This window comes from Triticum aestivum, chromosome 2D, assembly GCF_018294505.1.
Source record: "Triticum aestivum cultivar Chinese Spring chromosome 2D, IWGSC CS RefSeq v2.1, whole genome shotgun sequence".
Taxonomy (NCBI): Eukaryota; Viridiplantae; Streptophyta; class Magnoliopsida; order Poales; family Poaceae; genus Triticum; species Triticum aestivum.
In genome coordinates this window covers 489,894,708-489,920,178 of record NC_057799.1, presented here as the reverse complement: position 1 = coordinate 489,920,178, position 25,471 = coordinate 489,894,708, and the positions used below count along the sequence as shown (strand labels likewise).

Genomic DNA, 25,471 nt, shown 5'->3' with positions numbered 1-25,471 from the left:
AACATTTTTATAAAACATGAATAAATCTTGAACATTTTTGTAAAATACAAACATTATTTAAATTTTAGTTGTTTTTATAAATGAAAATAAAATTTGAAAACTTGAGTATTTTTCAAAATTTCCATTAATGTTTTCAAAAAACATTTTTTATAAATTCTGTAACAATTTTTGAAATTTTAATGTTTATGAATTTTTCAAGTTTTTAAAGGAGCATTTAAATTCCAAATAGTTTTTTGAAATATCCAAACATTTTCTGAATTTGTGAAAAAATGTTAAAACCATGACCATTGTTTGAAATTTTTAGTTTGTTGTGAAAACTAGAACTTTTTTAAAATTCGCATAGCTTTTTAAAAATGTGCAACAAATTTGGAAAATTTATAGCATTTTTTAACAAGGGAACTTTTCAAAGAGAAAAAAACGAAATAAAAAGAGTAAAAGAAACAATAGGAAAAGATAAAACGAGAAAAAAAAAACTGTCCAGAACCGGTGAGGAACCTTGTCGGACAATAGGATGCACTGTAGTAAGTTGCCCATTTACATCGTTGTTGTGCTTGATCTCTGTGATTGGTCGATTATACAGCGCAGTAAGTGTCATATAAGATTTGCGCCCTGAACATGTCAAAAATTAAACCTTGATTGCAGTTTGTTTAGAATTCAGAGTTTCGGCCATGGTGGAAGCACCTCTTAAGTTGACAGCAGAACTTACCATTCTGACCTAGTTGTCGTATCTCTGCTGATATTTTGGGCAACTGCGAAGCATTTGTAATAGAACCAGACAATACTTACATAGGTGAAGATAGTGTTTTATAAAGTTGCTCATGAGTTAGTGCTGAATGCTAGTAGAAGTTTGGTAGGTTTCTAGCTTATTTCTACCCAGACCAATGGATCGGAGTTAGTAGTAATCTTATGGCTTTAATGAAATAAATCTCTCTCTCTTGTGTGTCATTTTTTACAAAGATGCAATTCAGTTATTTGTCCAGATCAGACGAAGCAGCAGTCCTTTGGTGCCTCACTCCGCCCAACTTCTACTTCAGTAGAGACCTTGTACTGATGGAACATGTACTTGAAATTTAGTTTCTTAGCGGACAGGGACCCCCGCCGCGTCTCTCTCAGCTGAAGACAAACGGTAGAAGTCCGTGTCAGGGGCTGTTTGGATTGCATCCCTCACCTGCCGATCCAAAATTTTCGTCGTTAACCAGGCTTGGCGTCCCGTTTGGATTAGCTCCAAATTTTTGGTGCGCCCAGCCCACCCCAGCTCCTCTAGTTCACTTTGACGCCAAATCATTGGCAAATCTCAGGCGCCCAGATCCCGCGCCAAATATTTGGCTCGCCAACAGTGGCGAGAACCAAACAGTAGAATCCGAAAATTTTGATGGTGTTTTTGTGCAGCTCGTCGTTTCACGTTTTTAAAAGGAAGGTTCTTGGCTCGGTTCGGCTTTGGTTTTCTGCCTGGTGGCAGGGGAAGATTCATGTGGGGATTCGTCTGGGATTTTACCTGGTTGTTTTATGGCGAGGCGGCGTTTGTTCGCTAATTGCTGGTGTGTGCACGGGCGTGGTCCATGATTTTAGGAAAACTATTCTTTGCAACCGACTGATTTCGGCCGCGCGTAAGCCGCCGTCACCGCTTGCCACGTGCCCCTGGCCAGAGCGTCCACCACCAATCCTTATCCAAAGAGGAGCGCCCCTCCACCACGCATTCTTTTTCCATCCCAGCTCTTCCGCTTCCTCGCTCCGCGCATCGCGCGCATGGCTTCGCGCCTAGCTGCTCCACCGTCGCTCAAGGCCACTCCTCGTGCGTTGCAGCAAAGCTTACGGGCACCGGCGCTGATTCTCATCCCAGCCAGCCCGGCGCTGCAAAACAGGGGCCACCGCTGCTTTTCATCCCGCGACACCGGCGCTGCTTCTCACCCCGGCGACCGGCGCTGCAAAGCCAGGGGCTGCGTCCCCATGGGTCTCCCCACGGCGACCGAGCTGCAGTGCAGCACAAGCGACACTGCAAACCGCAGATATCGCCGGCGGCAGATGCTGCAACGCAACGTCGCCGTGGTGGTGACCACGGTGCTGCGCTCGCCGGTGGTGGCAGAAGCTGCAACACAACGTCGCCGTGGTGGTGACCACGGTGCTGCGCGCGCCGGTGACGTCAGAAGCTGCAACACAACGTCGCCGTGGTGAGGCGGTGGCGGCAGATGCTACAATGCAGCGTCGATTGTGATGGAGACCACGGCGCTGCACTTGCGCGATGGCGGAAGATGCTGCAATGCCATGTGAATCGTCGTGGTGACCACGGCACTGCAACTCGCATACCTCGTCGTCCTTCAACAGTGAACGTTGCAACCGAAGGATCCCGCCCGGGGATGCAATGGAGCACTGCCCGTGTCGTTGAAGCTGTGGTGGGGCTGCAATGGAGCGTCACCGAAGCTGCAATGGAGCTTCACCGGGCGTCGGGGCTGCAATGGAGCACTGCCGGTGTCGTTGAAGCTGTGGTGGGGCTGCAATGGTGTTTGACCGGGGCGTCATCGGTGTTGCGTTGAAGCTTTTTGCTGCGCACGGTGCTGTTGTGGAGCACTGGTGGCTCCTGGTGCTGGATGCAGTGGTCGCCGATGCTACAGTGAAACGGCGGCAGCGATGCCGCAAAGCGTCGTCGTGTGCATGCTGCAAGGCAGCGCCGCGGGAAGCATCGCCGGTGCGCCGCCATGTTGCTGGGGGTGCTTGGAGCAGGACCTTGGGCGCTATATGGTGGTGCCTGTGCTGCGCCTGCGCGAGGGGAGGCGTGCGTCCAGGGGAATTGCGATCCGCGGGACACGAAGTGAACGGCTATGATATGCACCATCAGACGGTTACGAAGGCGGCTTATAGCAGCGAGTTATCAGCCGGCTTACGCCTAGCATCGGCCATGATTTTATTTTTTTTGAAAGATCCAGCCGTAGCTGGCATTGATTTCATTAGCAGAGAGAAGGCGGGAAACAATTTTGATCAAGTGATCGATGGGGTGATATAGAGAAGGTACAGTTGGCCAGCCTAGTGGCTATGTTGGCACTGATAGAATGGGGATATCTCTCACGGCACATCCCCGAAGGGGTGCTCTATGCAGGCTTCTCCTGCGATCCTCCATTCCTTGGCTGGAAAGAGGTCACCACACACGAGACTACACCCATTTGACTAGGCTGTTTTCCGCCACAATTAGCAATACAGCAGATAGAGCCACGTACTTCTATCGATGCAAATACACGCAAAAGAATATGCATGTTGACGGAGTCTAAGCCGTGGGATGTCCAAATCCATCTCACTTTAGTACAAAAAATCATCAAAAAAGGACCACAGCTAGCTCGTTTATATCATTTTATTAATTCATTATAAAAGAAACTAGCTTGTTAGAGCATCTCTAACAGCTTACATATCTCTAGGGAGTGTGTAAGTCGTCGTTCACACGTAGCTATTAATGTGAAAACAATTTGAAATCAAGAGCCGAATCATTTTGAAAAGCAAACCATTAATGCAATTAATCTCTACTATTAGAGGGGTATATATGTACATCGTTGTTGTTTGCATGCAGCCATTAGTGCAAAATAATTTAAAAATCAATAGACGGATCAATTTGAAAATCAAGTCATTAATTCTATTAATCACGTTTAAATAGAACTCTTTTCACGCGGAATTAATTTGGAACCGACTCATTAATGCGATTCATTAGATGTAGGGATTTTTCCAACCTATTTTCCCCAATAGTATTCTTCACTCCCTACATGCCGCCGCGGCTATGAAATGACGCCCCAGCCCCAGCCGGTACGATCACACTTCACTCTCCGCCTTCTCTTCCTCTCTAGCACACACACATGATGAACTCGAGGTTTGCGATGGCTGCGTGGTGGCTTTGTGGATTCCTCCCGCTCCTAGCCGTGGCCGCGGCCGCTGCGGATGGGGCGAAGGGGAGCTCAGAGCCGCTGATCCGGCTGTCGACGGAGAATGGGCATGCCCCTACCCCCGCGCCTCGCCCCGCCGCGTCGGCGGCGGAAGAAGGGGTGATGAAGTGGGCCGTGCTCGTCGCGGGCTCCTCCGGCTACGGCAACTACCGGCACCAGGTGAGAGTTCTCTCCTCAATGCAACTCGTATATCATTCACCATATGAAATTTTGTGTTCAGCGACTGTGTGTTGTTGTTGATGCACGGCACGACGTACAGGCCGATGTGTGCCACGCGTACCAGATCCTGAAGAAGGGAGGCCCCAAGGATGACAACATTGTGGTGTTTATGTACAATGACATCGCGGACAGCCCTCACAACCCAAGGCGTGGAGTCGTCATCAACCATCCTAAAGGCAAAGATGTTTACCATGGTGTTCCCAAAGTATTACTATTACCTAATTACTGGGTGTGTTCCCTTTTTAATTCAAATAAGGCCGACGATCAACTTAACATGCATTGCAGGACTACACTGGCGAGCAGGTTACTGCTAAGAACTTGTATGCGGTTCTCCTGGGGAACAAAACCGCGGTTACTGGAGGGAGTAGGAAGGAACAGCAAACCAAATGATCACATCTTCATCTACTACACGGATCATGGGTCTCCTGGTTCACTTGGTACATGCATACATAATCCCACATAAACGACCCCGTAGTTCAGCTGATTTGTTTTGTACTATATCTTAGCTATCCTTATCAAGCTTGACGGACCAAATGTTTATGCTGACGACTTCATCAAAGTGTTGCGGCAAAAGCATGCTTCCAAAAGCTATTCGAAAATGGTATGTATCCTTTCTTTTCTTTTTCCCTTAAAATTTATATATTTTTTAATCCAAAACAGTATATGTACGCTTTGAGTCCCATCTCTAATGAGAATTACTACAATTTTGGCAGATCATATATGTTGAAGCGTGTGAAAGTGGTAGCATCTTTGAGGGTTTGTTGCCACAAGATCTTAATATTTATGTTACAACGGCAGCAAATGCGGTAGAAGGTAGCTGGGCAGCATACTGCCCTAGGATGGAAATGCCACCTCCACCTGAATATGATACATGTTTAGGTGACTTATACAGTGTTTCTTGGATGGAGGATAGGTAATAAGCATCAGCTGTAATATATGTACTAGTACAAGTTTGTATCAGTTGTCCACAACCACGACACTTGCTTGCTATTCTAAACCATTCGATCCTACTTAATTTGCAGTGAAACTCACAATCTAAAGAAGGAAACAATCAAGCAGCAGTACGAGGTAGTTAAAGCGAGAACGGCACCCCTGAATGAGTCCAGTATAGGTTCTCATGTCATGGAGTATGGTGACACGACATTCAAGGGTGACATGCTTTTCCTCTATCAAGGTTTCGATCCTGCAAAGTCATACATCCCAAACAGGCAGCGTTTGCCCAGCCTTAAGGGTGCAATCAATCAAAGAGACGCCGATATTCTTTTCATGTGGAACAAGGTAACAAAAATCCCACTTAGCATTTCTTGTCTAGATCCGGAGTACTAAGTTTCATGTGTTTTGTTTTGACTAATTTTTCTGCTAATCTATCTTCTCGCTTTCAGTATGAGAAGTTGAATGGGGGATCAGAAGAGAAGCAAAGGGCCCTCAGGGAGGTCAAACTGTTCTACACAGGAAGCATCTGGACAGCAGTATCGATTTCATCGGGAAGCTTGTCTTTGGATTCGACAAGGGGCCTTCAATGCTTGGGGCTGTTAGAGGCTCTGGCCAGCCATTAGTCGATGATTGGTATTGTCTGAAGACGATGGTGAGTGAAACAATTCCTTATTTGAATCCCATAGACATGCAACACCCTCCACTCTTTCTGTTTCCGATAGAACTTACTCTGCTGTACTGATGCCAACTGCCAGGTGCGAGTTTTTGAGTCCCAGTGCGGATCACTCACTTGGTATGGCATGAAACACATGAGGGCGTTCGCAAACATCTGCAACAATGGCGTCTCCAAGACCAAGATGAAGGAGGCAAGCATCAGCGCTTGTGACGGCTACGACTTGGGGAAGTGGAGCCCGTTGGTTCAAGGGCACAGCGCCTAATCCACTGCACTCAAGTACATGGGAGCAGTAGCAGATGCTCCGGAGGTTCCAAGACCTCTTATGGTGTACATACATGGTAGATGGTACATTGGTCTACATACAAGAAACAACCCAATAATGGCGCCCTTGTGGTGTTGGGTTAATCAGTAGTGTGTGGTCGTGCCTCTGAAAAATCAAATTTGACTGCGATTAATTGAAAGGCACTGATTATTATAACAAAAGTGTGTTAATGTCTTTGCATGACAGTGCCACCTTTTTGAGAATGCTTGACAGTGCCATCTGATTCGGTAATAGTAATAAACAGGTGAGCCATGATGACCCACAAGTGTAGGAGATCTATCGTAGTTCTTTTGATAAGTAAGAGTGTCGAACCCAACGAGGAGCAGAAGGAAATGATAAGCGGTTTCAGCAAGGTATTCTCTGCGAGTACTGAAATTATCGGTAACAGATAATTGTGTGATAAGATAATTCGTAACGGGTAACAAGTAACAAAAGTAACTAAGGTGCAGCAAGGTGGCCCAATCCTTTTGGTAGCAAAGGACAAGTCTGGACGAACTCTTATATAATGCAAAGCGCTCCGGAGGACACATGGGATTTACTGTCAAGCTAGTTTTCATCATGCTCATATGATTCACGTTTGGTACTTTGATAATTTGATATGTGGGTGGACCGGTGCTTGGGTGCTGTCCTTACTTGGACAAGCCTCCCACTTATGATTTACCCCTCTCGCAAGCATCCGCAATGTAACGCCCGGATAATTAAGCTACAATAATCCTCCAATAATGATGCCACGTCACCACTGTTGCTGTTACTAATCTCGTTTGAATTCAAAGCGGTTCAAATTCAAATTTAAAATAAAGTCAAAAATAAAAGTTTTCAAAATATCAAATCTAAAATGTGCAAAGTGTGGTAAATAATTCATGAGTATTATTGGTGAAGAAACCACACTTTTATAAAACACTAAATGCTCCCAAATAAATAAAACAGTAGCAAAAACAATTAATTAAATGCATTTTATAATTTTTAAAATGTCAAACTATTTTTATTTGTGAGTAAAGCCTTTTGCGGTAGAGGGTTAAACTAAAACACTAATCTAGGTGTAGGTCTAATATTTTATTAAGCTAAAATAATCTGAGAATTAAGTAGGACAATTAAATAGAAAAGTTAAAAGAAAACTAAAAGGCAAAGCAAAGGAAATAAAACAAACCCCTGCTACCTTGGGCCTTAAGGCCCATCTACCTAGCAGGCTGGCCCAGACGCACGCTCCCTCCCCATCTCCCCTGTTCATGTTGTCGTGGACACCGGCAATTGCCGCCACGGCACAGGACGATGCCGTGGCGCCCATTCACCGCTTCCCCCTCGCCTATATCTCCATCGGGCTGAAACCCTAGCCGACCCCTCCTTATTCCCCTTCCCCTCGTCTCCATCGCCAGATCCGCACCACCGACACCGCTCTCCGCCGTTGTCGTGCGCCCGCATCGCCGGCCATCTCGCCCTACCACATCCAGCATGTGCCCTGACGACTAGAACCGCATCCGTCCGCTTCGCCGTCATCCTCTACATCGACTAGTGCCACTCGTTGGAGCTCCTCACTGTTGCAGCGCTGGATCGAAGCTTCTTCCTCCTCGGGTCGCCGACGAACCACGACGATGCCGACCACCTCTGCTGTTCCTACGCCACTCGACGGGCCTCCTTGTGCCTCCTCGGTGAGCACCGCGTCCAAATTCCCCCTCCTACTCTTCGATTTGACACCGTAGGATGCTGCGACCGCCATGCGCAAAGCTCCGCGTGTTGGAAATATGCCCTAGAGGCAATAATAAAATGGTTATTATTGTATTTCCTTGTTCATGATAATTGTCTGTTGTTCATGCTATAATTGTATTAATTGGAAACCGTAATACATGTGTGAATACATAGACCACAACATGTCCCTAGTAAGCCTCTAGTTGACTAGCTCGTTGATCAATAGATGGTTATGGTTTCCTGACCATAGACATTGGATGTCATTGATAACGGGATCACATCATTAGGAGAATGATGTGATGGACAAGACCCAATCCTAAGCATAGCACAAGATCGTGTAGTTCGTTTGCTAGAGCTTTTCTAATGTCAAGTATCATTTCCTTAGACCATGAGATTGTGCAACTCCCGGATACCGTAGGAATGCTTTGGGTGTACCAAATGTCACAACGTAACTGGGTGGCTATAAAGGTGCACTACAGGTATCTCCGAAAGTGTCTGTTGGGTTGGCACGAATCGAGACTGGGATTTGTCACTCCGTATGACGGAGAGGTATCTCTGGGCCCACTCGGTAATGCATCATCATAATGAGCTCAATGTGACTAAGGAGTTAGCCACGGGATCATGCGTTACGGTATGAGTAAAGTGACTTGCTGGTAACGAGATTGAACAAGGTATTGGGATACCGACGATCGAATCTCGGGCAAGTAACGTACCGATTAACAAAGGGAATTGTATACGGGATTGATTGAATCCTCGACATCGTGGTTCATCCGATGAGATCATCGTGGAACATGTGGGAGCCAACATGGGTATCCAGATCCCGCTGTTGGTTATTGACCGGAGAGTCGTCTCGGTCATGTCTGCATGTCTCCTGAACCCGTAGGGTCTACACACTTAAGGTTCGGTGATGCTAGAGTTGTAGAGATATTAGTATGCGGTTAACCGAAAGTTGTTCGGAGTCCCGGATGAGATCCCAGACGTCACGAGAAGTTCCGGAATGGTCCGGAGGTAAATATTTATATATGGGAAGTCCTATTTTGGCCACCGGAAAATGTTCGGGATTTTTCGGTATTGTACCGGGAAGGTTCTAGAAGGTTCCGAAGTGGGGCCCACCTGCATGGGGGGACCCACATGAACGTGGGTAGTGGGGGCAAGGCCCCACACCCCTGGTCAAGGCGCACCAAGATCCCACCTTAGAAGGAATAAGATCATATCCCGAAGGGATAAGATCAAGATCCCTAAAAAGGGGGGATAACAATCGGTGGGGAAGGGAAATGATGGGATTTCTTTCCTCCACCTTTGCCAACGCCCCAATGGACTTGGAGGGCAAGAAACAAGCCCCCTCCACCCCTATATATAGTGGGGAGGCGCATGGGAGCAGCACCCCAAGCCCTGGCGCCTCCCTCCCTCCCGTGACACCTCTTCCTCCCCGCTTGCGCTTGGCGAAGCCCTGCCGGGATCCCGCTACTTCCACCACCACGCCGTCGTGCTGCTGGATCTCCATCAACTTCTCCTCCCCCCTTGCTAGATCAAGAAGGAGGAGACGTCCCCGCTCCGTACGTGTGTTGAACACGGAGGTGCCTTCCGTTCGGCGCTAGGATCATCGGTGATTTGGATCACGACGAGTACGACTCCATCAACCCCGTTCTCTTGATGGCTTCTGCGCGCGATCTACAAGGGTACGTAGATGCACTCTTTTCCCTCTCGTTGCTTGAAGACTCCATAGATGTTCTTGGTGATGCGTACAAAATTTGAATTATTGCTACGTTCCCCAACAGTGGCATCATGAGCCAGGTTTATGCGTAGATTCTATGCACGAGTAGAACACAAAGTAGTTGTGGGCGATGATTTGTTCAATTTGCTTACCGTTACTAGTCTTATCTTGATTCGGCGGCATTGTGGGATGAAGCGGCCCAGACCGACCTTACACGTACTCTTACGTGAGACAGGTTCCACCGACTGACATGCACTTGATGCATAAGGTGGCTAGCGGGTGTCTGTCTCTCCCACTTTAGTCGGATCGGATTCGATGAAAAGGGTCCTTATGAAGGGTAAATAGCAATTGGCATATCACCGTTGTGGCTTTTGCGTAGGTAAGAAACGTTCTTGCTAGAAACCCATAGCAGCCACGTAAAACATGCAACAACAATTAGAGGATGTCTAACTTGTTTTTGCAGGGTATGCTATGTGATGTGATATGGCCAAAAGGATGTGATGAATGATATATGTGATGTATGAGATTGATCATGTTCTTGTAATAGGAATCACGACTTGCATGTCAATGAGTATGACAACCGGCAGGAGCCATAGGAGTTGTCGAAATTTATTGTATGACCTGCGTGTCAATGAAAAACGCCATGTAATTACTTTACTTTATTGCTAACCGTTAGCCATAGTAGTAGAAGTAATAGTTGGCGAGACAACTTCATGAAGACACGATGATGGAGATCATGGTGTCATGCCGGTGACGAAGGTGATCATGCCGCGCCTCGAAGATGGAGATCAAAAGGCGCAAGATGATATTGGCCATATCATGTCACTTTATGATTTGCATGTGATGTTTGTCATGTTTACATCTTATTTGCTTAGAATGACGGTAGCATAAATAAGATGATCCCTCACTAAAATTTCAGGAGATGTGTTCCCCCTAACTGTGCACCGTTGCGAAGGTTTGTTGTTTCGAAGCACCACGTGATGATCGGGTGTGATAGATTCTAACGTTCGCATACAACGGGTGTTGACGAGCCTAGCATGTACAGACATGGCCTTGGAACACAAGCAAAACACTTAGGTTGACTTGACGAGCCTAGCATGTACAGACATGGCCTCGGAACACAAGAGACCGAAAGGTCGAACATGAGTCGTATAGTAGATACGATCAACATGGAGATGTTTACCGATGATGACTAGTCCGTCTCACGTGATGATCGGACACGGCCTAGTCGATTCGGATCATGTATCACTTAGATGACTAGAGGGATGTCTATCTAAGTGGGAGTTCATTAAATAATCAGATGAACTTAATTATCATGAACATAGTCAAAAGGTCTTTGCAAATAATGTCGTAGCTTACGCTTTAGTTCTACTAAGATATGTTCCTAGAGAAAATTTAGTTGAAAGTTGATAGTAGCAATTATACGGACTGGGTTCGTAAACTGAGGATTGTCCTCATTGCTGCACAGAAGGCTTATGTCCTTAATGCACCGCTCGGTGTGCTGAACCTCGAGCGTCGTCTGTAGATGTTACGAAACATCTGACATACACATTTTGATGACTACGTGATAGTTCAGTGTGTGATGCTAACGGTTTAAAATTGTGGCACCAAAGACGGTTTTGAAACGTCGCAGAACATATGAGATGTTCCAAAGACTGAAATTGGGATTTCAGACTAATGCCCACATCAAGAGGTATGAGACCTCTGACAAGTTTCTTAAGCCTGCAAACTAAGGGAGAAAAGCTCAATCGTTGAGCATGTGCTCAGATTGTCTGAGTACTACAATCGCTTGAATCGAGTGGGAGTTAATCTTCCAGATGAGATAGTGATGGTTCTCCATAGTCACTGCCACCAAGCTATTAGAGCTTCGTGATGAACTATAACATATCAGGGATAGACATGATGATCCTTGAGCAACTCGCGATGTTTGACACTGCGAAAGTAGAAATCAAGTAGGAGCATCAATTGTTGATGGTTAGTAAAACCACTAGTTTCAAGAAGGGCAAGGGAAAGAAGGGATACTTCATGAAACGGCAAATCAGTTGCTGCTGTAGTGAAGAAACCCAAGGTTGAACCCAAACCCGAGACTAAGTGCTTCTGTAATGAGGGGAATGGTCACTGAAGCAGAACTACCCTAGATACTTGGTAGATGAGAAGGCAGGCAAGGTCGACAGAAGTATATTGGATATACATTATATTAATGTGTACTTTACTAGTACTCCTAGTAGCACCAGTGTATTAGATACCGGTTCAGTTGCTAAGTGTTGGTAACTCGAAATAAAAGGCTACGGAATAAACGGAGACTAGCTAAAGGTGAGATGATGATATGTGTTGGAAGTGTTTCCAAGGTTGATGTGATCAAGCATCGCATGCTCCCTCTACCATCGAGATTGGTGTTAAACCTAAATAATTGTTATTTGGTGTTTGCGTTGAGCATAGACATGATTGGATTATGTTTATCGCAATACGGTTATTCATTTAAAGAGAATAATGGTTACTCTGTCTATTTGAATAATACCTTCAATGGTCTTGCACTTAAAATGAATGGTTTGTTGAATCTCGATCGTAGTGATACACATGTTCATGCCAAAAGATATAAGATAGTAATGATAGTACCACATACTTGTGGCACTGCCACTTGAGTCATATTGGTATAAAACGCAAGAAGAAGCTCCATGTTGATGGATCTTTGGACTCACTCGTTTTTGAAAAGATTGAGACATGCGAACCATGTCTATTAGTATATATGCATGAAGAAAGTCCATACAGATGGATCATTTGGACTCACTTGATTTTGAATCACTTGAGACATGCAAATCATACCACATGGGCAAGATGACTGAAAGGCCTCGTTTTCAGTAAGATGGAACAAGAGAGCAACTTGTTGGAAGTAATACATTTGATGTGTGCAGTCCAATGAGTGCTGAGGCACGCAGTGGATATCGTTATGTTCTTACTTCACAGATGATTTGAGTAGATGCTGAGAATATTTACTTGATGAAACACAAGTCTGAATTATTGAAAGGTTCAAGTAATTTCAGAGTGAAGTTGAAGATCGTCGTGACAAGAGGATAAAATGTCTGTGATATGATCATAGAGATGAATATCTGAGTTACGAGTTTGGCACACAATTAAGAAATTGTGGAAATTGTTTCACGACTAATACCGCCTGGAACACCATATTGTGATGGTGTGTCCAAACATCATAACTGCACCCTATTGGATATGGTGCATACCATGATGTCTCTTATCGAATTACAACTATCGTTTATGGGTTAGGCATTAGAGACAACCGCATTCACTTTAAATAGGGCACCACACAATTCCGTTGAGACGACACCGTATGAACTATGGTTTAGAGAAACCTAAGCTGTCGTTTCTTAAAAGTTTGGGGCTGCGACGCTTATGTGAAAAAGTTTCAGGCTGATAAGCTCGAACCCAAAGCGGATAAATGCATCTTCATAGAATACCCAAAACAGTTGGGTATACCTCCTATTTCAGATCTGGAAGCAAAAGTGATTGTTTCTAGAAACGGGTCCTTTCTCGAGGAAAAGTTTCTCTCGAAAGAATTGAGTGGGAGGATGGTGGAGACTTGATGAGGTCATTGAACCGTCACTTCAACTAATGTGTAGCAGGGCACAGGAAGTTGTTCCTGTGGCACCTACACCAATTGAAGTGGAAGCTTATGATAGTGATCATGAAACTTCAGATCAAGTCACTACCAAACCTCATAGGACAAGGATGCGTACTACTTCAGAGTGGTACGTAATCCTGTCTTGGAAGTCATGTTGCTAGACAACAATGAACCTACGAGCTATGGAGAAGCGATGGTGGGCCCGGACTCCGACGAATGGCTCGAGGCCATAAAATCCGAGAGGATCCATGTATGAAAACAAAGTATAGACTTTGAAAGAACTACTTGATGGTCGTAAGGCTGTTGGGTACAGATGGATTTTAAAGGGAATACAGACAATGATGGTAAGTGTCACCATTAAGAAAGCTTGACTTGTCGTTAAGATGTTTTCCGGCAAGTTCAAGGAGTTGACTGCGATGAGACTTTCTCACTCGTAGCGATGCTAAGAGTCTGTTAGAATTATATTAGCAATACTGCATTATTTATGAAATCTTGCAGATAGGATGTCAAAACATTGTTTCCTCGACGATTTTCTTGAGGAAAGGTTGTATGTGATACAACCAGAAGGTTTTGTCAATCCTGAAAGATGCTAAGAAGTATGCAAAGCTCCAGCAATCCTTCTAAGGATTGGAGTAAGCATCTCGGAGTTGGAATGAACGCTTTGATGAGATGATCAAAGATTTTGGGTTTATACAAAGTTCATGAGAAACTTGTATTTCCAAAGAAGTGAGTGGGAGCACTATAGAATTTTTGATGAGTATATGTTGTTAACATATTGTTGATCAGAAATGATGTAGAATTTTGGGAAAGCATCCAGGGTTATTTGAAAAGTGTTTTTAATGGAAAACCTGGATTAAGCTACTTGAACATTGAGCATCAAGATCTATAAGGATAGATCAAAAAACGCTTAATAGTACTTTCAAATGAATACATACCGTGACAAGATTTTGAAGGAGTTCAAAATAGATCGGCAAAGAAGGAGTTCTTGGCTGTGTTACAAGGTGTGAGTATTGAGTAAGACTCAAGACCTGACCACGGCAGAAGAAAGAGAAAGGACGAAGGTCGTCCCCTATGCTTTAGACGTAGGCTCTACAATATGCTATGCTGTGTACCGCACCTGAAGTGTGCCTTGCCATGAGTTAGTCAAGGGGTACAATAGTGATCCAGGAAGGGATCACATGACAGCGGTCGAACTTATCCTTATTATCTAGTGGACTAAGGAATTTTCTCGATTATGGAGGTGGAAAGGGGGTTCGTCGTAAAGGGTTACATCGATGCAAACTTTGACACTAATCCGGATGACTCTGAGTAGTGAACCAGATTCATATAGTAGAGCAGTTATTTGGAATAGCTCCAAGTAGCGCGTGGTAGCTGCATCTACAAGATGACATAGAGATTTGTAAAGCACACACGGATCTGAATGTTGCAGACCCGTTGACTAAAACCTCTCTTGTAAGCATAACATGATCAAACCCTAGAACTCATTGAGTGTTAATCACATGGTGATGTGAACTAGATTATTGACTCTAGTAAACTCTTGGGTATTAGTCACATGGCGATGTGAACTTTGAGTGTTAATCACATGGTGATGTGAACTAGATTATTGACTCTAGTGCAAGTGGGAGACTGTTGGAAATATGCCCTAGAGGCAATAATAAAATGGTTATTATTGTATTTCCTTGTTCATGATAATTGTCTATTGTTCATGCTATAATTGTATTAACAGGAAACCGTAATGCATGTGTGAATACATAGACCACAACATGTCCCTAGTAAGCCTCTAGTTGACTAGCTCGTTGATCAATAGATGGTTATGGTTTCCTGACCATGGACATTGGATGTCATTGATAACGGGATCGCATCATTAGGAGAATGATGTGATGGACAAGACCCAATCCTAAGCATAGCACAAGATCGTGTAGTTCGTTTGCTAGAGCTTTTCTAATGTCAAGTATCATTTCCTTAGACCATGAGATTGTGCAACTCCCGGATACCGTAGGAATGCTTTGGGTGTACCAAACGTCACAACGTAACTGGGTGGCTATAAACGTGCAGTACAGGTATCTCCGAAAGTGTCTGTTGGGTTGGCACGAATCGAGACTGGGATTTGTCACTCCGTATGTCAGAGAGGTATCTCGGGGCCCACTCAGTAATGCATCATCATAATGAGCTCAATGTGACTAAGGAGTTAGCCACGGGATCATGCGTTACGGTACGAGTAAAGTGACTTGCCGGTAAAGAGATTGAACAAGGTATTGGGATACCGACGATCGAATCTCGGGCAAGTAACGTACCGATTGACAAAGGGAATTGTATACGGGATTGATTGAATCCTCGACATCGTGGTTCATCCGATGAGATCATCGTGGAACATGTGGGAGCCAACATGGGTATCCAGATCCCGCTGTTGGTTATTGACCAGAGAGTCGTCTCGGTCATGTCTGCATGTCTCCCGAACCCGTAGGGTCTACACACTTAAGGTTCGGTGACGCTAGAGTTGTAGAGATATTAGTATGCGGTTAACCGAAAGTTGTTCGGAGTCCCGGATGAGATCCCGGACGTCACGAGGTGTTCTGGAATGGTCCGGAGGTAAAGATTTATATATGGGAAGTCCGATTTTGGCCACCGGAAAATGTTCGGGATTTTTCGGTATTGTACCGGGAAGGTTCTAGAAGGTTCCGAAGTGGGGCCCACCTGCATGGGGGGACCCACATGAACGTGGGTAGTGGGGGCAAGGCCCCACAACCCTGGTCAAGGCGCACCAAGATCCCACCTTAGAAGGAATAAGATCATATCCCGAAGGGATAAGATCAAGATCCCTAAAAAGGGGGGATAACAATCGGTGGGGAAGGGAAATGATGGGATTTCTTTCCCCCACCTTTGCCAACGCCCCAATGGACTTGGAGGGCAAGAAACCAGCCCCCTCCACCTCTATATATAGTGGGGAGGCGCATGGGAGCAGCACCCCAAGCCCTGGCGCCTCCCTCCCTCCCGTGACACCTCTTCTTCCCCGCTTGCGCTTGGCGAAACCCTGCCGGGATCCCGCTACTTCCACCACCACGCCGTCGTGCTGCTGGATCTCCATCAATTTCTCCTCCCCCCTTGCTGGATCAAGAAGGAGGAGACGTCCCCACTCCGTACGTGTGTTGAACGCGGAGGTGCCGTCCGTTCGGCGCTAGGATCATCGGTGATTTGGATCACGACGAGTATGACTCCATCAACCCCGTTCTCTTGAACGCTTCCGCGCGCGATCTACAAGGGTATGTAGATGCACTCTTTTCCCTCTCGTTTCTAGAAGACTCCATAGATTGTTCTTTGTGATGCGTAGAAAAATTTGAATTATTGCTACGTTCCCCAACACCGCGCGCCCGTTCCTCCCCTGTACGCGCTCGCGCCCTGCTGGCCACCCCGCGACCCCATGCGTGGCTTCCGCTGCCTATCGTCCCTCGCTGTTATTGCTGCATCGGTGCGCTGCTGCCGCTAATTGCTTCTGCTGCTCATGGATGCTGCTCTCGCTACCGTTCTCTGCCACTTTGTTCGGCTGCAACTCTGATACATAGCCTACTTTTGTACCTGCTATTGTTACCTACCTGCTTATCCTAAACTATTAGTATAGGTTGGATAAGTGATCCATCAGTGACCCCACCTTGTCCTTGTTGCCCCTGCTTCATCATCGATGACTCGATCAACATGATCGACGACCAGAGCCCAACACCTCACATCACATCACGCCCCTTTTGTTGCTCGACTCTGCAGAGTTACCATCGAGTGCCGAGGGTGGAACCTCATACATCACTCCTGATGAGATCTCTGTACTGTAGCTATTCGGTCGTGGTCAACGAGGGTGATTCCTCCTTCACCATTCCTGATACGGCTCTGTCGTGCAACACCTCAAGTGTGAACCTCGAGGGTGGTTCCTCTTACGTTCACCTTGACGATTATATCGAGTGGAATCCACCAGGGGTGATTCCTCGGGTTTTCCCCTTGATGTCTGGACACACAATTACCTTGACTTTACTTGAGACCGTTGTGAAAGCCGGGCGGGCCCGGAGAGCACCCGTGCGATGTGATGGTGGCGGCTGGCTGTTTAGCGGTATCACCCAGGAGGGGTGATAGCTCCGGACTTGTCCCGACATCCGCCACTACTTTAATTGTTAATGCACTAACAGGTTTGGGTATTTGTTCTGAGTTGGCCTTTGGCCTTTACGCACTAACCACCATGCGAGAATAGTTATGGGCCTCGACGTCATAGTATCAGCCGAAGCTTTGTCAGACGTCCAGTTCAGCATGGCGGCATGGTCGGATCGTGCTAGCCATCCGAGGCGGTGCTGGTATCCACCCTGCGCGCAACGACCCGGAGTGCAACGGGCGATGGGCCCAAGACCCCGGAGTGCTTAGGATGTAGACCGGCGGGGACCTCTTTACCGAGCCTAGGTAGGGCTGCGACGTGTTGATCTTCCGAGGCCGGGCATTGACCCCAGAAAGGTGTGTCCGGCCAGAGTGATCGAGCATGTTGGGTAGCGTGGTGCACCCCTGCAGGGAAGATATATATATATTCGAATACCGTGTCCACGGGAATGGACGTTCAGACTTGTATCCTGATCTTATACAACTAGAAATGGATACTTGATATGTGATGGATATGTGGCCCCGGGATTGCTTTCTCGCAGGGAGACGAGGAAGGATCTCTGAGCATTAATGTTACAACATGCTTGTTAATTAAACTGCTATTCTATACTCTTATACATGCTGCAAGATGCTTGGAGCTGCTTGAAGATGCTAGTCTTCGATAGGCTAGGCCTTCCTCCCTATTCTGGCATTCTGCAGTTCAGTCCATAGATACAACCCTCCCATTTGATACCAATGCATACTTAGTATAGATCTGATGCTTGCGAGTACTTTGGATGAGTACTCACGGTTGCTTTGCTCCCCCTTTTCCCCCTTCTTCCTTCTTTCCGGTTGTTGCAACCAGATGGTGGATCCCAGGAGCCAGATGCCACCGCCGATGCCTACGTGGAGCCCGCCGACGACCAGGAGTAGTTAGGAGGTCCCAGGCAGGAGGCCTTGCCTCTTCGATCGTTGATGTTTTGTGCTAGCCTTCTTAAGGAAAAACTTGTTTAACTTATGTCTGTACTCAGATATTGTTGCTTCTGCTGACTCTTGTGTATCGAGCTATGTATTCGAGCCCTCGAGGCCCCTGGCTTGTAATATGAAGTTTGTATGACTTTCATTTGTGTTTAGAGTTGTGTTGTGATATCTTCCCGTGAGTCCCTGATCTTGATCATACACGTTTGCGTGTATGATTAGTGTACGATTGAATCAGGGGCGTCACACGCAACTACGAAAGAAGAATTAAGATAAATCTAACCATAGCATGAAACATATGGATCCAGATCAGCCCCTTATGAAGCAACGCATAAACTAGGGTTTAAGCTTCTGTCACTCTAGCAACCCATCATCTACTTATTACTTCCCAATGCCTTCCCCTAGGCCCAAACAATGGTGAAGTGTCATGTAGTCGACATTCACATAATACCACTAGAGGAAAGACAACATACATCTCATCAAAATATCGAACGAATACCAAATTCACATGATTACTTATAACAAGACTTCTCCCATGTCCTCAGGAACAAACATAACTACTCACAAAGCATATTCATGTTCATAATCAGAGGAGTAATAATTATCATTAAGGATCTAAACATATGATCTTCCACCGAATAAACCAACTAGCATCAACTACAAGGAGTAATCAACACTACTAGCAACCCACATGGTACTAATCTGAGGTTTTGAGACAAAGATCGGATACAAGAGGTGAACTAGGGTTTGAGAGGAGATGGTGCTGATGAAGATGTTGATGAAGATTGACCCCAGCTCGATGACAGGATCATTTGTGATGACGATGGCTTCGATTTCCCCCTCCGGGAGGGAAGTTTCCCCGGAAAACAGCTTCGCCAGAGCCCTAGATTGGTTCTACGCAAGTTCCGCCTCGAGACGGCGGCGTTTCATCCCGAAAGCTTCCTCCTGATTTTTTTCAGGTCAAAACACACCATATAGCAGAAGATGGGCACCGGGGGCCTGCCATGTGGGCTACAAGGCAGGGGGCGCACCTAGGGGGTAGGGCACGCCCCCCACCCTTGTGGTTGCCTGGTGGGTTCCCTCTGGTATTTTCTTCGCCCATTATTTTTTATATATTCCAAAATAATTCTCCGTGAAGTTTCAGGACTTTTGGAGTTGTGCAGAATAGGTCTCTCATATTTGCTCCTTTTCCAGTCCAGAATTCCAGCTGCCGGCATTCTCCCTCTTCATGTAAACCTTGTAAAATAAGAAAGAAAAGGCATAAGTATTGTGCTATAATGTGTAATAACAGCCGATAATGCAATAAATATCAATATAAAAGCATGATGCAAAATGGACGTATCAACTCCCCCAAGCTTAGACAGCGCTTGTCCTCAAGCGAAAGCCGAAATCGAAAAATATGTCCACATGTTTAGAGATAGAGGTGTCAATAAAATAAAATACGGACATGAGGGCATCATGATCATCTTTAGGACAATAACATATGTTGTCATATAACTTCTTATGCTAGAGTAACAATTCGTTCACCAAGTAGAGTATGAATCAAAAACTTTATTGAAAACTAAAAAACTATGATCTCAGTCATCGAAGCAACTGCAATTTATCATAACATAGGAAAGAGTCAATAAGAGCTTTTCAGCAAGTACACATACTCAACTATCATTTAATCTTTCACAATTGCTAACACTTACGCAATACTTATGAGTTCAAAGCTTCAATCGGACACAGAGAAAGATAGGGGCTTATAATTTTGCCTCCCAACGTTTTACCTCAAGGGTAATGTCAACAATAATACGTTATGACAACCTACATCCGAGTGGATATATTTGGATCTCTCTCCAACACATAGTGCTTGCCAGAAGAAAAAGTGTAAAAAGGAAAGGTGAAAATCACCATGACTCTTGTATAAGGGTAGAAGATAAAAGTAAAACATAGGCCCTTCGCAGACGGAAGCAGAGGTTGTCATGCGCTTTTGTGGTTGGACGCACAAAATCTTAATGCAAAAGAACGTCACTTTATATTGCCGTTTGTGATAAAGAACTTTATTATGCAGTCCGTCGCTTTTATTTCTTCCATATCACAAGTTCGTATAAAGCTTATTTTCCTCACACTAATAGATCATACATATTTAGAGAGCAATTTTTATTGCTTGCACCGATGACAACTTACTTGAAGGATCTTACTATCCATAGGTAGGTATGGTGGACTCTCATGGCAAAACTGGGTTAAGGGATGTTTGGATGCACAAGTAGTATCTCTACTTGGTGCAGAGGATTTGGCTAGCATAAGAGGGAAAGGCAAGCTCAACATGTTGGAGGATCCATGACAATATAACTGCTATTCAGATATAACAAAACATATCCCATTATGTTGTCTTCCTTGTCCAACATCAACTTTTTGGCATGTCATATTTTAATGAGTGCTCATAATTACAAAAGATGTCCAAGATAGTATATTTATATGTGAAGCCTCCCTTTCTTTATTATCTCCTATTAATTGCAACAATGACAAAAACTATGTTTGTCAACTCTCAACAACTTTTATTCATCATACTCTTTATATGTGAAGTCATCACTCTCCATAAGATCATTATATGATCTTTTTATTTCTTTTTGTACTTTATCTTATTTTATTCCCTCAAGATCAAAGCAAGAAGGCAAAGCCGTCAACTCAAAACTAATCTTTATTATATATCTCTCGGACTCGATCAATTACATAGAGGGAACATAAAGCAAAAACTCAAAGCTAGATCAAACTAAAAACTCTATTCTACTAGATCAAGATATAACCAAAATGATCAAACTAAGAAAAGTGATAAAAGTAAAGGTGTTATGGTGATACGATACCGGGGCACCTCCCCCAAGCTTGGCAGTTGCCAAGGGGAGTGCCCATACCCATGTATTTGTCTCCTTCTTTGGAGGTGGTGATGATGGAGTTGTTGCATTCTTCTTCTCCAGCTTGCGTCTGAGGCTAAAATTTTCCTCCCTCAGATCCTCATTGTCGAACTCAAGTTTCATTATCTTTTTGCATAATGCCGCCTTGCTGTTCTGCTAAAAACGTGGTGGGATAGATTGGACCTTAGGAAGGCTTGACTTCTAGAACTCCACATGCATATCGCCAGGTTGAGGTAGTGGATCGTCCTCTTCATTAGAACTGTCTTCCCTCGTTCTTTCCATGTCGGAGTCCTCCTCCTCCGTGGTCCAGCCGTAATGTTCCACCTCCCCATAGACCTTTGGGTTAGCGATGAAATCAACAATGTAGCTTTCTCCCTCCGAATCTTGAGACGACATATTTTCAGATCTACCAAGAAAACAGCACGAAACAAGAACAGAGATTTTTCCGTGGTACGGTGGTCAAAACCTTCGGGAGATTATATAATGAATTTTTACTGACCAAAAGAAGTATTGTGCAAGGAAACGGAGTCCAGAGGGCACACGAGGTGGCCACAAGGGTGGGGGGCGCGCCCGCTTGCCTTGCTGCTTCCTCGTGTACTCTTCGGACTACTTTTAATTTTCCTAATTTTTTCAATATTCCAAAAGGGAGAAAACGCCGTTGGAAACGTTTGGAGTCGGTTTACTTACCGTACCACATACCTATTCCTTTTCAGAGTCTGAAACGTTTTGGGAAGTATCCCTTATGTACTCCTCCGGTGTTATGGTATTGATTATATTGGTCTCAACATTTATGGGAGTACCTGAAATATAATGTTTAATTATTTGACCGTTCACCACCTTCGGATTTGTGTCTTCGGCATTGTTGATTTTGATGGCACCGGAATGGTAGACCTCCTCGATAATGTAAGGACCTTCCCATTTAGAGAGAAGCTTTCCTGCAAAAAATCTTAAACGAGAGTTGTATAGCAAAACATGATCACCTACATTAAACTCACGCTTTTGTATCCTTTTGTCATGCCATATTTTAACCTTTTCTTTAAACAATTTGGCATTCTCATAGGCTTGGGCTCTCCATTCATCAAGTGAGCTAATGTCAAATAACCTCTTCTCACCGGCAAGTTTAAAATCATACTTGAGCTCTTTGATTGCCCAATAAGCTTTATGTTCTAGTTCAAGAGGTAAGTGACATGCTTTTCCATAAACCATTTTATATGAAGACATACCCATAGGATTATTATAAGAAGTTCTATAAGCCCATAATGCATCATCAAGTTTCTTAGACCAATTCTTTCTAGACCTATTAACAGTCTTTTGCAAAATCAATTTAATCTCTCTATTACTCAATTCTACTTGACCACTAGACTAAGGGTGGTATGGAGATGCAATTCTATGGTTGACATCATGTTTAGCAAACATTTTACAGAAAGCACCATGAATAAAATGTGAACCACCATCAGTCATCAAATATCTAGGGACTCCAAACCTTGGAAAAATAACTTCTTTAAGCATTGATACGTCCATTTTGCATCATGTTTACCTACTATTATTTATATATTTATATGTATAATAATGCTTTTTGGAGTATTTTAATGCCTTTTCTCTTATAATATGCAAGGTATACACAAAGAGGGAGAATACCGGCAGTTGGAATTCTGGAACTGAAAAAGCTACGTCAGGCTACCTATTATGCACAACTCCAAATGAGCTGAAACTTTATGGAGATTTTTTATGGAATATATAAGAAATATTGAAGCCAATAATTACCATAGGGGGCCACCAGGTGAGCATAACCCACCTGGGCGCGCCAAGAGGCCCAGGCGTGCCCTAGTGGGTTGTGCCCTCCTCGGCCCACCTTCGGTGCCCCTCTTCTGGTATATAAGTCATTTTGACCTAGAAAAAATAAGGGGAGGACTTTCGGGATGAAGCGCCGCCGTCTCGAGGCGGAACTTGGGCAGGAGCACTTTTGCCCTCTGACGGAGCGATTCCGTCGGGGGAACTTCCCTCCCAGAGGGGGAAATCATCGTCATCATCATCACCAACAACTCTCCCATCTTGGGGAGGGCAATCTCCATCAACATCTTTAACAACACCATCTCCTCTCAAACCCTAGTTCATCTCTTGTGTTCAATCTTTGTACCGGAACTATAGATTGGTGCTTTTGGGTGACTAGTACACTACAAAAAAATTACACTTCCGTGATGATACGTGTTTGTCACAGTAGGTCGCGTTTTTTGTCATGCATGTACATCCATGACAATTTTATGACAGAATCAAGATAGTCATACCTATGCTGTCGTAGAAGTGTTCCATGACATTACCAAAATTATCATCACGGAAGTGTCCACTTCCATGACGATAAATCGCGCGTCACAGAAGTGCTTTCATCAAGGGTGACCGACACGTGGCATCCACCGTAACGGAACGCCGTTAAGCTATCGGGTCGGGCTTTGGATCCGATAACCCGTTAACAGCCCCGACCAATGGGGATTTTCCACGTGTAAAATCATCATTGGTTGGAGGAAACACGTGTCGGCTCATCGTTGGGACAGATGTCATCCACTCATTCGACGGAAGGCGCCTATGATACGTCGACACGTGGCACGGCCCAACAGAGGCCCATTCCTGTGAAAAGGCCGGCCCGTTTGACTTGGTTAAAAGGTGGCGGGCCGGCCCATGGAAAGCCTGTTAACGGCCTGTTCGCATATAGCCCATTTACAGCCCGCTAACCCAAGGCCCGTTACGCCCTATCCGAATTAGGCCCAGTAGAGTCATCTGGGCCATCCAATATGATTCCAGCCCATTTTCACTTCTGGCGCATGTATGGCCCATGACGTCTTTCGGCCCATATGAGGCCCTATGTAACTCTTGGCCTACTAACGGCCCGTGGTGAAACTGGCCCGTAATGAACAGTGTATCACTTTATACCCATTAACGTCTGTTATTCCGTTGGGCCGTTTCCAGCCCATGTTATCTTTCGGCCTTCTCAGAGCCCATTTATTCTTGGGCTCATTTTCAGCATTCGTTTACTTACGGCCCGTTACTGTCAGTTTCTGCTTGTGGGCCAAATTCAGCCCGTGGTTACAGTCGGCCCGTTTGTGGTCCGTTAATACGTTGGGCCGTTTTCATAGCATCATCAAATATGGCCTATTAACGATTGCCCATTATGGTCAGCCCATGAACGGACGATTCCAACTCTAGCCCATTTACGGCCATAATGCGGTCTGTTTGGCCCATGTTTGGCCAATCGATCATACGGCCCGTATAAGGCCCATTGATGATACAGCCCGCAGAAGGCCCATTGTTTCTACGGCCCATATAAGGCCCACTGTTTCTACAGCCAGTAGGAGGCCCAGTGTCACTACAGTAAATATTAGCCCATGGTTATTGTGGCCTAGTTTTAAAAAATAGGTTATTGCAGCCACTAGCTAACCGCGGAAAAAGAACTGCAATGACTACAAGCAAACAAATAAACAAGACAACAAGGAAATAAATAAGCAAGCAACTAACGCTAGGCTATCACGGCTATTACACATATTACATCCACTGGGCATTAAAGTTCGCCACCAGTGCAAATATAGGGAACAAAGCAGCATATCATATACACTGGTTGTCAAAGTTGGTGACCAGCGCAAATAAACGCCGCAGCAAAACAAATCCAGAACAAAAACCACTTCAGAAGATCTCAAGAAACAATATCCTGGGTACCCATAATGCTGGCAAGATGCTTAGCAAGCTTATTAACTTTCTCTTGTTTGGCGCTTAAATCCTCCAGTGCTTGCTGTTGCACCAGAAAATATGCATCTGAATTCTGCAGGGACTTCCTCAGTCCTTCAGCTTCCTGTCGCAGCACATCTGATGGATGTCTTTCAACTTGAAGTTGAGACTCAAGAAGACAAACTGATTCAGGCAGCGAGTTCGAAGAGCTTGTGCCAGCAGTAGTGGCCAGTAACTCGAACACTACATCAAGACAGGACTTTTGGGTTCCCTCACTGTCGTCAAGATAGTTTTTATCAGCTTTCTTGGAGACCAACAGGGATGTCTCACAATCTTGAACCTTATCTGCATTACTTCCTTTACCATTGGATAACGCGGTACTGTTCTCCAATATTTTGTCTGCATTCTAAAAGAGAAACAAGGAGACACATCACATGTTTACCATGTTGTATATGAAACTCATTTTGGTAAATGAGTTCAGTAGTAAAGTGGACAGGATAACAACATGAAACAAACATATATCTATGTACCATGGTCACTTTATGGTCTATATCATTCTAGTTTTTGTTGCCAAATCAAGATAGAGACACAGTTCAAATAATATTTGTTCAAGACAAAGCAGAATAGACAGAATATAAGTGTGGGTAACTATAGAGAAATAACAACACTTGTAATGT

General features: G+C 44.9%; 1 pseudogene; it reads left to right on the top strand.

The window, feature by feature from the left end:
* Nucleotides 1-2,494: 2,494 nt before the first annotated feature.
* On the top strand, nucleotides 2,495-6,010 carry LOC123049680 (vacuolar-processing enzyme beta-isozyme 1-like; annotated as a pseudogene).
* Nucleotides 6,011-25,471: the final 19,461 nt, after the last annotated feature.